The 17,349-nt window shown below is 50.1% G+C and overlaps 1 protein-coding gene across 4 annotated transcripts in view; it reads right to left on the bottom strand.

Annotated features, from left to right (window-relative positions):
* Nucleotides 1-17,349, bottom strand: part of ASTN2 (astrotactin 2) — a 331,851-nt gene that overhangs the window by 152,010 nt on the left and 162,492 nt on the right. The gene's annotated exons all lie outside the window — the stretch shown is intronic.

Below are 17,349 nucleotides of genomic sequence, written 5' to 3'. Positions count from 1 at the left end.
AAGGACTTGACCTCCACAAGCTACTTATTAGATCCTCATACACGCAGGACTGCAGATAAACACTGACCCTTCTGACCTTAAAATAAGCCCTGAAGCAATGCCAGGAGTCACAGGTCCCCCCTGCTCTCCCATCAGCACCCAAGCAGCCACACAGTGACTCAATGCCCAGTTCTGGTCTCCCTGTTTCGGGGCGGTTTTCATTTGATAACCCCATGCTTGGCAACGAAACAGTGGTGGAGGAATATTCAGCAGTCCCTGAGGACCACAGCACTGCTGTGGGGTACTAGCACTGCATTCTCCATCAGCAGAGGGACCCTGCACGCACACTCAGAGTCACACTCATGCACACTGCCTTGCCAACACCAAATGCTCCTAAAGAATCATGAGTCAGGCATTAAAAATTATATATACAATGAGAGTGGCATAAAAATGGTGAGATTTTAAAATAAATCAAGCACTGGGTGGGTTGGGTTTTTTCCTTCCCTACATTTGCCTTCTGCTTTCTGAGCCTATAGGGTATAATCAAGTTTTTCCCTGCAAACCCAGGCACCACCAAACCCAAAGATGTAAACCCCTGTGCAGTATGGAAGTCACGACTTGGCAGCTTCCAGATTTCCAGGCAATCACAGCATTCCAGAAGCTGGGACTTTCAACAAGGAAAACACCATAAACCCAAGGAGAATTGGCACATCCCTGCTCTAGGGAGGTGGATGGAGGGCAGTTTCTCTGCTACCATGGATCAAGGTGGATGAGGTGCCCCAGCACAGCGGTAGCTCCATGCCCTCCGTGATGCCTCTGGCTGCATCATTACCCCACATAGCAAATTAATGTCTGCACTGTCTGCTTCCACCCCAGTTAATGCTTCCCAATTTCCCTCTTAGTGATCAAGCTTCCGATATTCCCCCTATTCTTGGCCCAGCTCCTAGATTTTCCAGCATATTTGGAACTCAATCTCCCTCTTGTCCTTTCTTGGTGATGTTTCAAATATCTTTAGAGGCCCTTTTCTATTAGCACTCTGTTCCCACCAGAATCTGCAGCTCCTCTGACGTGAGGGAGTGAGAATAGCGAGAATACATTAGATCAGGGCATGTATTTCTGCTGGAGAGAAGATGGGGAGAGAAAGGGCATATTAGTTACTACCCAGAGTATTTACTAACCAAAAAACACTGTTTATTAATGTAGGGAGAATTATTTAAAACACATGACAACTCCTCCACCGCCCACCCAGAAAGCTCAGCCCCATCTGGTCCTCTCAAGGGGTTGCTCATCGTAGGTGGACTGAAAGGAGAACTGTGCCCCCATCCTCCATCCTGGCTTTTCCATTTGGGTACCAAACAATCAGACCCTCCTGCAGCTCCCGCATCCCTGAAAGAAGATGAGAAGCTACAGCTGCCTTACGTGGTGGAAAGGAGACTCTGGGGCTGGATAAGGGCGGCTTTGGGAGGGCAGAGGATGGGAAGAGAAATCTTGCTCTTCAAAATCACGCCTGGCATAATGGTAACCCTTGACAAAGCACAGGGCAGGGGCTGCCGAGCTGGGACGAGCCATTAAGCGTATTAAAGTATTAACCTCCCTGGAAGGTGGGTCAGTGAAGCCAGAGGGAAGCGTTCAAGTGTCACCTGCGAGAGGAGAGGGGTGATGCTGCTGCCTGCGGATGGAGAGAGGCTGCTTGGCCGGATCACTTCGGTGTCATCTGCTGTTAGATCAGAGGAGCATCACTTTGACACGGTGCGCTGACAAGGGGGATGGCAGCAGATGAGAGGGCTGCTGCGATGCTCGGAGCGAGCTGGGAGGAAGCTTTGCTTTCACAGAATCCTAGAATGGTTTGGGTTGGAAAGGACCTTAAGATCATCCAGCTCCAAACCCCCTGCAATGGGCAGGGATGCCTCACGCTAGACCACGGCATCCAAGGCTCTGTCTAAACTGGCCTTGAACACTGCCAGGGATGGGGCATTTACCACTTCTCTGGGCACCCTGTGACAGCGCCTTAGCACCCTCACAGGGAAGAACATCTTCCTTATGTCTAACCTGCCTAACCCAGAGGGTCTTAGATGGAGGCACTGCCGAGCCTCTGGCACTGCCAGCCTCAGAGGCTCCTTTTAATTAGGGGGGATGAAGAGCAATAAGTAACTATCCACTTCCTATGATGACTCCCACTTCCTACCCCTGCCCACCCCTCCCTGCTGCTGTACAGGACCACAGCCCTCATCCCCATATCTCAGAGCTGGAGAGAAGGCAGTGCCGACAAGGCAGGAGCAACAGCAGCATCCGACCACCACCGCCTGGCCACGCCACGTTAGGCCAGCACTGATGGATGAATCACTCTCCCTGCAGTAACAAGCTGGCTGCAAGAGAACAGCTCTTTTCTCTTGTTCTCCATCTATCCGTATTGAATTTCACTGAGTAACCCCCGGATCCCATCTGACAAGACAGGATGGAGAAGTCAGGCTCCGCAGTTCGTGCCACGCTTGGAGCACACTGGATAGCCAGGGGAAGCTGCTGGTGTCCCTGCGTGGACACAGGCACTGAAACCACAGGGACCAGGCAGGGCTCAGCGCTGGTGTGATGGGGCAATTCCCCACCACCCTGAAGCAGATGCCAGGTCCTATCAAAAAGGGCATTTTGGAGCGAGCAACATAATTTCTGGTGCCAGATTCTCTCCAGAAATAGAGAACTAACATGCAAGCACATGCACACGCTATTTAACTCTCCAGCCCTCTCAAAGACACACGCTGACACCCAAATGATACACTTGTAAATGAGATTCACTCCCCTCCCTACCAGCACCCACTGATTGCAGCCCCACCAGCAGTAAACCCATCTTTTCTAACAACCTCTATTGCCACCAACGGTCAGCGTGGTGCACAACAGCAGGGCTCTGCCTGACCTCGCACAGCTCCCACGGCGCAGACCACAGCACCCATCCTCACCCAGCCCCGTGCCACCTCCCATCACCAACCTCATCTCAATTCCCTTGAAAAATCCTTTTCTCCACCCTCTCCCCTTGTTGCAGGCCCTCATTAATGAAGCAGATTCAGTGACAGATATTACTGGGGGTTATTTATTCATGAAATACCAATGCCGTGCAATTCTCAAAGCCTCCAAAGGACTCATCTCAATACGCTCAGCGCATCGCTGTGCCTGTTCGCTCCGGCTCATCCTGGAAGGGGATTAGTGGGTGTTATCCATTCAGCTGCCCCTTTTTATTGCCTGCTAATGGTTAAAGACTTGGGTGTCTTACAAAGTTACCCAGCACTGAGAAAAACAAAGAATCAGATGTGAGCTGGGGACTAAGCCAGTGCTGCTCCAACCATCTGCTCCCCTGAGCTGTGTTTGGAGAGGGATCAAGAGGAGATCTGGGGCTCCTAAGTTTCTAGAGATGGGGCTCAATAGCAGCAAAAGGCGTGATGCTGTGCCACCTGCTTCACCCCAAAGGAGGGACCAGTGCAGAAGAGGGACCCAAGCCCACCCAGCATAGCCCAGGCACCTCATGTCCGAGCACCTTGTGCTGCTTCCTGCTTCCGTTAGCAAGACCCCTCTCATCAGCAACTTCAGAGCTTGTAAACCAGGACAGAGCAATTTACACCCAGATTCTGCATTTTGCAGCTTGACTGAACAATTTTGATCAGTTTTGGCCACAAAACAACTGCTGTGCTGCAAGGCTTGAGAAAGGGATGGTCTGTTCACTGCAGAGAGCCCACCAGACAGGTGTCTCCCTGTGCAAGGACCCTGTTATGTCCAGCTAGGGGTTAAACCTGGATGTCCTCTGCCTTCACCCTTCTTCCCTGCCCTATCAGATCATCTCTGATCTGGCTTTACCCATAGGGATCCTCCACTTTGCCCTGTGGATGCTCACATGGAAGCAGTGGCTGCTTTCCCCTTCTAGTCCCCATTATGGCCCATCCAGCCCTGAAAGCTGAAGTTTAGCACCCATCCCTCTGGGACAGCTTCCAGGGAAAGCTGTATTTTTCCTTAGGGAAAAATGCCTCCAAGGCAAACACAGCCCTAGAGCTGCAACAGCTCAAATCCATGTCCATATGGCAGGTAGGTTATTTCCTCCCTAACAAACCCTCTCTCTGAGCATCACCTGTACTCTCACCTATTTATTCCTCTCCTGTCTTCTCTCTGCTCCTTTTCTCTTCTCCCTCACATCTCTTTTCCTCCACTAAACCCCCACCTTCCTCTGCTACTCCAGCCAGCACTGCAATCATTAGTGAGGCTGCCAAACTCTTCCTCGAGTTTCAGAGTAAACTGCTCAAAGATATTGATGCCATCAGTGGAAGTGGGACCTGGCCGAGCCTTTTTGCTGTGCAAATGGTTCTGCCTCTGTCGGTTGGGAACTTCTTTCCCAGCCACGAATTGCAAATACTGGGTGGAAACCAGCGAGCTGGGGAGGGAAGGTGCTCTCAGCTGCAAGCTTGAAATAGCAGATTGGAGGGGATATTGCAGATCAGAGCAGAAGCAAAGTTAACCCAAGCCCTTTGTCCTGGGCTTTGTACCCTGCACCATGTGGCTTCTTAAGGCTGGGAAGAGCTCCGTGTGTTCAAACAATGCCTAGCAAAACTCATCACAGCAATGGGCACAAAGGATCTGACACAGGTACCCCAGCCAGGGGTGCGCTGCAAGATTCATCACCACATTTTGTAGAAGAACATTACATAGAACTGCTAAAAAACCCCAAATAGCATCTGTAAAGCTCAGCACTCAGGACTGAAATGGTGGGATTTGACCCAGGACCCACCATGCAGGACCCCCAGTGTCTCACAAACGTTAGTTTAGACTCACAGTGGCTGTACACTGGGTAGTATTTTCTTCACGCTAAAGATGGGGAGCCAAGGCAACAGGAGATGAGGGTTAAAAGTGCTCAGCACTGTTGAACGCCCAACTGGAGACGCTTTCAAAGTTATTTATAGGACTTTCAGCCCTTCCCACGCTCACAGCACAAATCCAACCGGGTCTAACTGCACCACAGGCTCAGCCGCTCTGTATGGAGCACCATGAAGTAAAACACCCCAATTACGATGAATGTGCAATAAAACATCACCTGAGAAAAGTGGTCTCCAACTTAAAAGCAACAGATTATGGTTTTTTTCCCAGGATTTCAGCCCTTTCTTTTTTCATTCTGCCTGCAGCAAGAGACCATTCTCTTTATAGCTCTCTCCTGCACCCACTACACCTTTTACCATGCCTGTAAGTAGATGCAGCAACCATCACCTAGAGTGCCAAACCATGAGCTATCTCCTGAGCAAGTCTATCTGTGCATTGACCAAACTGGGATGCTCTGCAATGGTTCATCTCCAGCCCCACAACTGGAGGGCCCAATGAGGATGTGATAGCTTCTAAGTCAGTCTGTAACTCTGGCACATTCAAGCTCACATCCTCAACCAGGTTTCTTAGTGCAGTGCATGAAGATGTGTTTGCATGCACCAGATTTATTACTCTATGCAGAAACCCACAGTTCTGCCCAGCACAGCCACAGGCTCTTTTCAGCCACACTAATAGTGCTGGGAGGCTTGAGAAAAAGCCACCATGGGGTCCTAAACTGGGAGAAATCCTTACTTGAATGACATTGGAGAAAGCATTCCAACGGAGCTACACTGATGCACCACAGCTGATGAGCTGCTTACTGTGAATTTTCTGGGTAATCTCACTGCTTGTGGTAATACTGTAATAAACACTTGCAAAGATGCTCTCCCAAAACCCTTGTGGTTCCAAGTGTGAAAAATTCCCTACCAAGCATCAATAATTTGCTGGAGAATCAATAAACCCATGACTATCGCTTCACCAGAGTGTTCTGAAGCTCACCTCAGCAACCAGAAAGGAAATTAAAACCAAAGCAAAACCAAACCCATCAGAATAAAGGTGAGCTTGGAAAGCCCACGGCATGCGGGGGAACATCACGGGGGATGCCAGGGCTCTCCACTCTATTGCATTCTCCTTGGAGGTAGCACATCTGTTATGTGAAGGACCAGGATGTCATGGATGAGATAGAATCATAGAATCACAGAATGGTTTGGGTTGGAAAGGACCTTAAGATAATCCAGTTCCAACCCCCTGCCGTGGGCAGGGATGCTTCACACTAAACCATGTCACCCAAGGCTCTGTCCAGCCTGGCCTTGAACACTGCCAGGGATGGGGCATTTACCATTTCTTTGGGCACCCTGTGCCAGCACCTCGCCACCCTTACAGCAAAGAACTTCTTCCTTATATCCAACCTGAATATATAGTTTTAATTATAAATTAGTTTCAATTTAATTCCAAAGAAGATAGTTTTAATTCATTTTTCCCTCTGTTTCAGGGAAGCATCATGGTTATGGCTTCAGCCCTGCGTGAACCAAAGGCAAATGCAGGGAGTGATGGCTCAGTCTCCCAGGCAACCTCAGCGTAAGGAGGTGTAAGAAAAGGGCCATGAGTCTTAGGAGGGATGATGAAGCATGGTCAGTAGCTGTGCTGGGAATCACACGTCTCAGCACCTGCCTTACCGGGGATTGTAATGAATCCCAAATTCAGCAGGTTGCCTCTCCTGTGTAGTGGTGCTACAGTTAGGATGCTTCTGTGTGTCAGACACCTGGACAGCAAAATGCAGGATGGGGTGCAATGGGACTGGATGGGATTGGATGGGATGGGACAGAGGCTTGGAGCACAGCAAGAAAACCCACGATAAGCACACAGGAACACCAGACAGGAGGAGAAAGAACACTGCCAATTATCACGTCCCACATCGACCACCCTGGCACATCATGGCGAAAGGGACAGTCATTACCCTACCTTCCCAATATCCCATTCTCAGTTTATTCAAGATTCAGCTTTCCCAGCCGTTTTCAAATTATAGAATTCCAGCCTGGTTTCTGTTGGAAGGGACCTTAAAGCTCACCCAGCACCATCCCCTGCCACGGGCAGGGACACCTTCCACCAGAGCAGCTTGCTCCAAGCCCCTGTGTCCAACCTGGCCTTGAACACTGCCAGGGATGGGGCAGCCACAGCTTCTCTGGGCACCCTGTGCCAGCGCCTCAGCACCCTCCCAGGGAAGAGCTTCTGCCTAAGAGCTCATCCCAGCCTCCCCTCTGGCAGGTTAAAGCCATTCCCCTTGGCCTGTCTCTGTTATAATGTCTCCAGGTTTTTCTTGAGGTCCCAGGCTTTATCCTGCTACCTGTATCTCCTCTGGAGCCTCAACAGCCACAACCCAGCAGGTCTCAGGGGCTCATTGCCCTGTCACACTGCACCAGGCAAATGTCCTTTCTCTGCACATTTTCTACCTGCTCCTCATTAGCTTCATTAGGAGCTGTCTTCAAGGTGGGGATGGAACTCTAGCCATTTCCAAAGTGTCAGCACTGACAAAACTACTTCCCTTTTTCCATACAACTGCAGAGCCTGAGCTCCCTTCTGCTACTACCACAACCAATCCCGGCTCATGTTTTCAGCTTCAGAGGAGCCCGTTTCCCTCTGCTGACAGTGTTACCACCAGCCAGAGCCAGGCATACCTAATTCAGCTTCATTAACATTAGTTATTAAGTTATGGATCACACAGGCTCAGATGAGCCTGGCCCATCCCTTCCCCTACACTGCTCCTCCAAACTTCAGCTGCAAAGAAAAGCTTTATAATGTGAAATCTAAAGGATAAAAACATGGCAGCAAACCAGAAAAGCAAAGTTTTAACACCTTAAGTAGCAAAATAAGAGTAAAAAAGATCATTTGGCCCATGAGGAACACATAGCCCCTCGTACCACTGCAATCACCTTTCGGTGAGGGGTCTTAGGCAGCTCCTAATCTAGGAATTCCAACAGTTAGCAGTGGTGGAATCTGCTTGTTCAACACGCAGTCAATAATAGTAATATGTATTAATTGACAGCAATTGCACACTCATTAACTCACAGAGTAATATGTTTACCCAGCAAAACAGATCACGCTATTGGGGTGGGGATTATCAGGAAAGGCAGCGGTGCATAATTAAAACACACATAAATGAAATGATCAAATGATTTCTCTCTACTACTTCATACTTGCACTAGCTCAGCTTGCCCAGCAGTTCCTTACATCCCATCCTCTCAAGACCATCATTTTCTTCCTTGTAAATACATTTCTGGCTTCAATACAGGAAGAAAAAGCAACTGGAGGGTATTTTTTGTGCTCAGAGGTAACGTGGTGATAACACGGGTGGAAAACCTGCACGGAAAGGGAAGTGAGGGGACCCAGGGAGGGTTCATGGCTCATCACAGCCGAGCTGCTCTGGGCCAAGCAGACCTCACCAATGCTGCTGGCAAGACCTTCTGCACGCTGCATGTAAGGAGGCATCTAACACCCCTATCAGCTTAACACTGATCACAGAATCATGCTGTGACCAAGGGCAGGGACCCTGGATGACAAGCAAGGCCAGCCCGGTGCCAGATCATCCATAATGAAGCAGCATGGGTTCTGCTATTATCCCAACCTTGCAAGCAACTGCTTGGATGCATCCCAGCCCTTCCAGCAACCCTGCCACCCAAATCCAAAGCATCCACCAAATGCAGCACCCCATGGTTAAATTTAGAGGGAGCAAAGCCCTCCATGGGGATGCCGCATCCAGGCTATCTCTGCCTGGATGGTGGGATCTCCAATGGTAACAAGGGTCCTGCAGAGCATCTGCTCTGCGACGCAGACCCAGACCAAGTCTCCAAGGAAAGATAAGGTGGGCACTGCAAAGCTGGTGAGACATCAAAGTCCATCAAGCATCCCCCAAACAGCAGCCACACAACACGGATACACACAAGTCTGTGCCTGCAGAAGAAGTATAATAAAGGAAATTAGGAAGGTTCCAATGTCACATACACAAAACTTATGAAAACGTGAGAACTACAGTTGCCAGGGCAACCTTAATGCAGTCTTTGGTAATAATGCACTTTGATGAACGTGTTAATTGCAAGACCACATACAAGAGGGTTATCTGAAAGACCTCTCTCTTCAAACACCAAAGATGCTGTGCTGTAGCCTCATACCTTTGGATGCCTGAAACGGTCTGGAGCTCAACATTTAGGCATCCAAAAAACCATGTCTGGATAGATATAAACATGAACAGGCTTCTCAGCCCCCCAAAACCAATGCCATCTGCAGCTTCTCCGCATCTTGTTTTCTTTTCTTTAAAGGTCACATAGCTCCTACTTTATTGTACTTGGATGCTGCTCTGCACGCGCAATTACTTGGCTCCTCATGGGTTGCCTATGCTCTGCTCAACACCGAAAAGCAGCAGTATTTCACAACCAATAGTGATTAAGTTCCCAATCTCTCTGTTATCATCCCCACTTCACAGATGGGGAGCTAAGGCCCAGGGAAAGTAATGTAAAAAAACCATCCCCTGCATTACACGCACCAAATCTGAGACATTTAGACCTGATTTTTCAGAGTGCTTAACATTAAACGACACTTCCCCTGCTTAGAGCACAGCTCTCATTGACTTTGGTTGAAGTTTTTACAGCTCCACATTAATGCAGATCATTCCCAGAGCAGGCTCATCGGCTGTGCTGAGTGACACAAAGGTGAAAAACTAGGATATGATCACGCCATTAACGACGGTTCCATAATGGATGTGCACACAGGGGCTGCCTCAAGGCTGCACAGCAAACTGACCCTGGCACCTCCCGGCTCTGGAGTTTTGCAAACCTGATAATCTTGGCTAAAGAAGAGCTTAATGGGAGTTTTATTCTGGGCAGGGAGGACAGGGAAGGTGTTCCCTCTGGCAATAGGACATTCACCATCAGCAGCTGCAGGATGTAGCATCGCTCAGCCTTCCGCAAGCACCGCTCTCTCTGGGCAAGCTCCTACCTGCTCGCTCACCATCCTCTTCCCCTCTTATGCCAGTACAGCCCATTCGTCTCCCCCATTCCCCCAGTTCCCCATCCCTGTTAGACCCAAACTCTCTATTTTGAGGCAGCTGCTGTATCTCTTAGCCAGTATTTCAGGCTCGGCCATGAGGATCGATGCCGACTCACTGCTGAAATCAAACAAGGCTTCACACTGTGTGCAGTGATTCAAGTTCTTCAAAAGCACTTTTAAGCTGCCCAAATTAAGGCGGTTCTTTGCTTGTCAAAAGAGAGACCCTCCACAAAACATCTGCCTCAATCCTCTGCTACAGTTTTGCCTGGGGGAAGAGAAAGAAATCTTAGCAAAACAAGCAACCGAGCAAAAGCCTAGACAGAAGGCTTGGGATCTCTCATCATAAATTATTAAAGGCTGAAAACACGGGATGGGTCAGGCCACCCCAGTACCAGGCCCTGATTACAGCCCTGCCAGGGCTGGTTCAAATAAAACCACATAGATTCTATGTGGCATAGTGAAAAAAGGCATTCATCTTACTGCTGTGATGAGCTCTGAGCATCTCCTCGCTACCTCTCCCATAACCACTCCCAACACAGCTCCAATCAGATCCCAGAGAGGAACTGAGCATCCAACCACCTTCCCCTTGTCTTTGCCTTTCAAATTATTCAGCAAACCAAGGTTTCAGGTCGCTGCTGGTTCAGCATCCCAAAGGGATGAGCAAAAGGATTTTCCCTTTTAAAACACATCGATTCTAGCCCAAAAGAGAGCTTGGCTGTGGCAGTTCCCAACTCTCCACCCTGATTCCCCAGCCTAGAAAGAGGGAATCTGCTTGCTGGTGGGAATGTGGAAGGGACAGACTGGAGCTGAAGGACCACAGCCCATGTGCTGGCTCCATCCCCTGCTCCACTGCTCAGCCTTGGGGATGCACAGTCCCCTTGGTGCTGCAGCTCGTCCCCAGCCCCACAGAGGCAAAGATGTCCTACCTACAGTGCCCCACAGGTGCTGGGGGTGGACCCAGTACAGGGTACAGCATGAGGGGCTGTATCTGCCTTCAGTCATTCAGGAGCATTTTACAATGGCCAGCAATGGCCAGCTTGACCATCTCAGCACGGGTCTCAGACCTCAGCATCCACGTAGGCACCAACAAATCATTGGGGTCTTCATTCCCTTTTAGCCTATGAAGGTATCACGGGCAAGTTCTCTGTTCTCAAGGGTGAGTTCAGATCTGGCTTTACAGCAGTTCATGAGGATCACCAGGAAAAGCTGGACTTTGCAGAGAAACTGGGAGAGGGAGGTTACCCTTCAGCCCGTTGTTTCCCTGCACCCAGGCACTGGGAGCAGCCACATCCCAGATCCAGCCACTCTCATTACACACTGATCGTGGCTTTTTTCAGGATACATATGAAGTGTTCAGATGCGGAGGTGATAAGCAGTTTAGAAATGCCAATAGAACGAGATTAGATAAATAGGAAACAGCCAGGGCTGCCGGATCAGTTATCCATGCCCTGGTTTTTCACAGATGCTCTTATCGATCCACTGGGAACAGCGCTGAGTCCCTGAAAAACTGGGCGCTGGGGATCAGCAATCTCCAAGCAGGCAGGGATGAGTGTTGGGAGAGCTGATCCCTGCCCTGGTAAGATGATTGCTGCTGGTAGGATGGCCCATGGAGGAGCCCCTGCAGACCTCAGCAGTTCATCCATGTGGCTCCACCAGAATCCATCCAGCTGAACCCCCTGAAAGCCACAGGTGGGTGACCTTTACCAACCTCTCTGCATCCCAGGGACCATGTAGAATCATAGAACCAACCAGGTTGGAAAAGCCCTTTAAGCTCACCCAGTCCAACCATTCCCAGCACTGCCCAGGCCACCACTAACCCATGGCACTGAGGCCTCGTCTCCACGCTGTGTGAACACTTGCAGGGATGGTGACTGCAGCCCTGCCCTGGGCAGCCTGTTCCAATGTCTGAGCACCCTCTGGGGAAGGAATTGTTCCTCAGCTCCATCTAAACCTGCCCTGGGGCAGCTTGAGGCCGTTTCCTCTTGTCCCATCCCTTGTTCCTTGGGAGCAGAGCCCAGCCCCTCCTGGCTCCATCCTCCTCTCAGGCAGTTGTAGGCAGCGATCAGGTCCCCCCTGAGCCTTCTCTTCTCCACACTGAACCCCCAGGTCCCTCAGCCCTTCCCCATCACCCCTGTGCTCCAGGCCCTGCACCAGCTCCGTTGCCCTTCTCTGGCCCCACTCCAACACCTCAATGTCTCTCTTGTAGTGAGGGGCCCAGAACTGAGCACAGGATTCAAGGTGCAGCCTCACCAGTGCCCAGCACAGGGGGGACAGTCATTGCCCTACCCCTGCTGCATGGAGAAAGGGGTAAGAACCCATGAGAAGCAGAACTAGAGCTTTATGGAGAACCAAACCCATGAGGTGCGTTTTAGAAGCCACACACGTGGGTCAGTTCCTGGGGATGTATTTATGCACACGTATACAGATCCACACAGCTTTGCTGCTATATATAGCACCTTCCATCAGCAACGCTCACTGGCTTTGAAACTGCCAGGTGAGTGTCCGCAGACAGAGGAACTGAGGCACAACCAGATTATTTACAGCTCGTTCCCACAAGTCCTCTTTGAAGTTGGAATCCAATTAATTTTATACCTGGGGAGAAATTTGCATAGGGATTTTCCATCCATACGGGCAGGGTTTTCAAAAGGACTCAGCTCATATCTAGGCACCGACCTATTTGACTGGGAGGGTAAAAGGATGTCTCCTTCACAGGTTGAGCACCTGAGAAGGACAAAAAAGATGTGTAATTGCTAAGCACCTCCATCATATACCTCCCAAAGTATAAAGGTGGTGACCACACTGGGAACATAAGCCAGATCAGTTTCATGATCAATGATTCTATTGTATTACAAGTCATTACCATAAAGTACAATGGGACAAAAACCTTAGCCCAAGCCCCACACTTGAACAACACTAATACAGCCAATACCGGATGGATGTAAGATATGATATACTGAAACTGTGAGATCAAGAGGAACAACCTTGAGAGCCAATAAATCAGCATTGTGACGAGTGACTATCAATCCAGTCAGATCTGTTCTTATCTCAACCCCTCGTGCCCCACGTTGGGCGCCAAAAAGAACTGTCGTGGTTTAAACCCAGTCAGGTAACTTGTTCACTCACTCCCAGTGAGTGGTGCCGGGCTGACAACGATCGAGGCTCTCCCCTTCCCCGCTCCCGGAGGAACGGGGAGGAGGATCGAAAGAGTGCAACTCCCACGGGTTGAGACAAGAACAGTCCAGCAACAAATCACCACCGCTACTATCAGCTAAAACAATGATAAGGGAAAATAACAAGGGAAGAGAATACGATACCACCGGCCAAGAAAACGAGTTCCACCCGGAAGCCCGTGTCCTTCCGGGTAACTCCCAGTTACCCCCCACCCCGGGCATGACGTGCTGTGGTATGGAATACCTCCCTGGCCAGCCCGGGTCAGGCGCCCCGTCTCTGCTTCCTCACAGCTTCCCCTCCTCCCCGGCAGAGCATGAGCCTCACAAAGTCCTTGGTCAGGGTAAACATCACTTAGCAACAACCGACAACATCGGCTTCACCAACACTGTTCCCAGGCTGGAAGTCAAAACACAGCACTGCACCAGCTAACACAAAGGAAAAACATGACTGCTACTGCTGAACCCAGGACAGCACCCAATGCAGGCCGTGCTTTCCAAGATGCCCAGCATACATTAGTAGCTCCTCGGAGTACAGCTCAGTTTGTCACAAGGGCAGCACCCTCCTTGGTAAGGCACCAGTCACCAAGCCCCTTCTGTGAGGATGTCACCTCCATGGGTCCGGTCTCCAGAAGTGAGGATGCTGCTGCCTTCGGAAGGGACCCATCTCTCCCCTGCTTGCAGATGTGGGCACCTCAGAGCAAATTATTTCCTATCATGAAGAAAATGAGAGGTTTCTGCTGGTTGAAATCCCTGAACAAGCTCAGCCTGGGATCAGAGAGATGCCACTGGGGCACAGGGGAAGTGATGGACGTTGGTGGTTGCAGGAAGGCCAGGAGCACTCTGTGCAGTAGACCCATTCCATTAAATCACCTTGTCTATCACCTAAAACTGCACCAGCGCTGCTAGAAGGGTTTGTCTCCTATCTCCTCTGCAAAGATGTGCCACCACAGCAGCAAGCACAACCTGGACAGACCTCAACACAGCTACGTGCTGTGCCCAGCCTGCAAACACTTTGGGGCAGGAGCTGTATTTAGACCTGCACTTGGGGCAGGTCTCTTCCCTGCACTTCAATGAACCTTTCCTGATTTACAGCCTCACAAATACCCCAGTGGAGAGGCGAGCAAGCCTTTTCCATCCCTTTCCCACCCCATCACAACCCACAGGCCCCGGGAGTCCACGGCGTGGTGCCTAACACCCTCTGATCCAGGCGATAGCTGCAAAGCATCGACTTCAGACTTCAGAGGAAGAGGCAGAGCTTCAAATGCACACGAAACCCCCAGAGCCCCACGTTTCACAAACAAACAGCACCCCTGGGGATGGAGCGGGCAGCCCTGGCTGCAGCAGTGCCTGCCTGTAATGAGCTGACCCGCAGGCTCCCTCCTGGCTCTCCCGTTCCTGGGGTGATGCTGTGCATTTTTAGCCTTGCCTGCAGCCATACCCTACAGCAGAGGCTGCCGAGCTGTGTCCAGGGCCAGGTGTGCTGAGAAAAAGTGGAAAATCATTTAAAATAAGAAAAAGGAGGAAAAGCTGGCAGTGAACTCTGCTGCATCCAGTTTTGTTCCTGCTGAACCAAATTGGCTGCCATCAAAGTAAATGGCAGATGAAGAAAACATTGACTTTCTGCTTGGCTCAATAAACAAGATAAATTGAGTGGGGAGTTGGATGTGGAACAGGGAACATCATCATTTACCTGAGGAAGAGAGAGGGTTAAAGGCAAAGAGGCTGAAGCAGGGCACGCTTCCATATCTCATGTAAGGAAGTTTTCACATGGGAGCTCAGCGCTGGGAGGCAGGAACCATGCAGCTTTGCCAGGGTTTGGGACTATGTTGTAAGACTGGGTCTGATGTGCTTAAAACAGAAGACCCCAGACCCAAATCCAGGATTCCATTCCCTCAATGGAGCATCTGCTGGTGCCAATGGCATTTGCCTGGAGTGGGTGCAGAGCCTGCAGAGACTGGACCAGAAGGTCTTGAAGATGCCAAGGTTGGGATTTAGCCCACCCATCCCAAGGCAACCCAAGATCCACCTGGGAATGGGCTCCTCCAAACTCACTGGGGGAAATGGGCTCATTTGGGGGATGATGCTCCTGTCCTAAAGGTTGTCAAGGATTGCAGCAAGGGGTTGATGCCCTCAGCAACACAGACCAGGTGTGTGATGATTAGGAAAGGCAGCCTCAGGACCCAGCTTAGATACAGATCTAAGGATTATCTAAGCTACTCCTAAGTGCAGTCAAATCAGTCCCAGCCTATGGCCCTTGGAACTGCTTGAAATAGATGCCAAGGAGAGAAGGAGGAGCCTGTTACTGGCTTTCCTGAGGAAAGAGAAGGTCTTGAGCTCACCCATAGCATTAGATAAAAGACCATTTAGGGCAGAAACAGAAATCCTCACCTACAGAAAAGCCTCTTTGTACTTTGCACTGGCTTACCACAGATCTACCATGAAACACAACCATGTGAGACGTCAAAAGACCAGTGCCCTCAACAGGATTCACTGTCCTTGTTGGGCTGTCCCACCTTTTAGCCTCTGGACTACCCTAGTTCAGATCTGCCCAGCAGAGCTATTAATGGGGTGTGTAGGTGGAGATGCAGAGGGCTGAATGGACTTCCAGGGTTGCTCACTAGTTCCAGACTCAGGTCTCCAAAGGAGGCATCACTTTGGAAGATCCACCTCCGTATTTTCACAGTATCACAGACTGGTTTGTGTTGGAAGGGACTTTAAAGCTGATCCAGCTCCAACCCCTGCCACGGGCAGGGACACCTTCCACTAGAGCAGCTTGCTCCAAGCCCCTGTGTCCAACCTGGCCTTGAACACTGCCAGGGATGGGGCAGCCACAGCTTCTCTGGGCAACTTATTCAACAGCCTCCCCTCTCTCAACAATAACCCACAACCTGAAGCATCAATAAAGAACTGACAACACATTAAACCAGTGTCATTAAACCAGTGCTGTCGTTAAACCAGCACTTGCTATCACACAGACATAGACTGATTTCAAAGTTCAACTCAGAGCTTCTCACTGATACCAAGCATCCCAGGACAGACATCCTCCCTCAACCTGTAAATATGTCTGCATTATTAAGCATGACATAAAGAATATATGTATGCATTACATCAATCCCTGAGTGGGCACTAAGAGCTCCACATCAAAGGTGTTTAGGAGAGCTGTGCTATGGCAGTGGAAGCACCTGGGGCTGGAGCCTGCAGGCAGTGATGGGAGCTGCAGCATCACAGTGAAGGATCTTCAGTTTGAGCCTCAATTTACAGGAGTGCAGGACATGGTCATCACTATTCCTGCCTGATTAGAGCTGTCAAAACCCATCAGGGGGAAGTTTGCCTGGAAACCCGCTCTCTGGCTGCATGTTTAGCAACAGGAGATTGATGTCAGGAGAAAAAGAGGAGGGGGAAAGACAGATGAGCATTTGCACACTGCGGGACCAGCCTCCTTCTCCCACCCATCACATTTTGCTCCCCACGTGTATTTAGTGTCTATCTTAATTAAGAACACACAGAAAGAAGGAAAGGCTTCCATGCTAATCCAAGATCTGGCCTGAAGTGGATACCCAGAATAGTTTGCTTCCTTTGAAAGGCATCAGAGGCAGACATACAGAGACATGTCCCTCCATGGTCCCAACACAAACCACCTCTGCCAGGGCACGGAGCACTGGATGAAGATCTGATGGGTGCCAGGAGCATCATCAGAGCCCATGGGTACAAACGGGAGCTGTGAGCATTGCATGGGCTCTCAGGGGAGATGGGGAGTACGAGATGTCTGATCCCACCTCTACAGCAGAAATAAGCCTCTGCAAACATGACCTTGGACAAAAGAGTCTTTTTGGAGGCAGAGCTCACCACAAGGCAGAGCTGAAGATTTAAGAGCAAGAAAAGTTGGTGGTTGTATTTTTTACCATTCCACCCAAATAGGTTCTCTATGTATTCGCAAAAAGGGGGATCATAAAACATGAGCTTAACTTGTGCCTCCAAGTTTTATTCCCAATGGAAGGGGCACTTGAAGGCTCAAATGCTGCCTGTTTGCTGGCCTGAGAACAATGAACTTGCTTTCAGATTCTGCCCTAATAAACATCAGGAGTCTCTGATCTGACTTGGGCAGTATTCACCACTATCTGTCCACCTCAAAACTGAGCTTAAAGCAACACTCAAGTGTCTGCTCTGCAACAAGAGAGCAGCAGAGTGTTCCCAGTGATAATGCCCCAGTTTGGGAGCTGGCGTTTTGGGATCAGCTGCAGACTGGGATGGTGAATCCCTGCACAACCACAGGCAACGGGCAGGATGTGTCAATTCTCCCAGCTCCTCATCTGTAAAACAGGGACAACAACAG

The sequence above is a fragment of the Pezoporus flaviventris genome, unplaced genomic scaffold (genome assembly GCF_033815535.1).
Source record: "Pezoporus flaviventris isolate CSIRO_AGI_PZ_B2104156 unplaced genomic scaffold, CSIRO_AGI_Pfla_v1 ptg000097l, whole genome shotgun sequence".
NCBI classification, from domain to species: Eukaryota; Metazoa; Chordata; class Aves; order Psittaciformes; family Psittacidae; genus Pezoporus; species Pezoporus flaviventris.
Note: the sequence above shows the minus strand (reverse complement) of the source record. Positions and strands in the feature narration are given on the sequence as shown.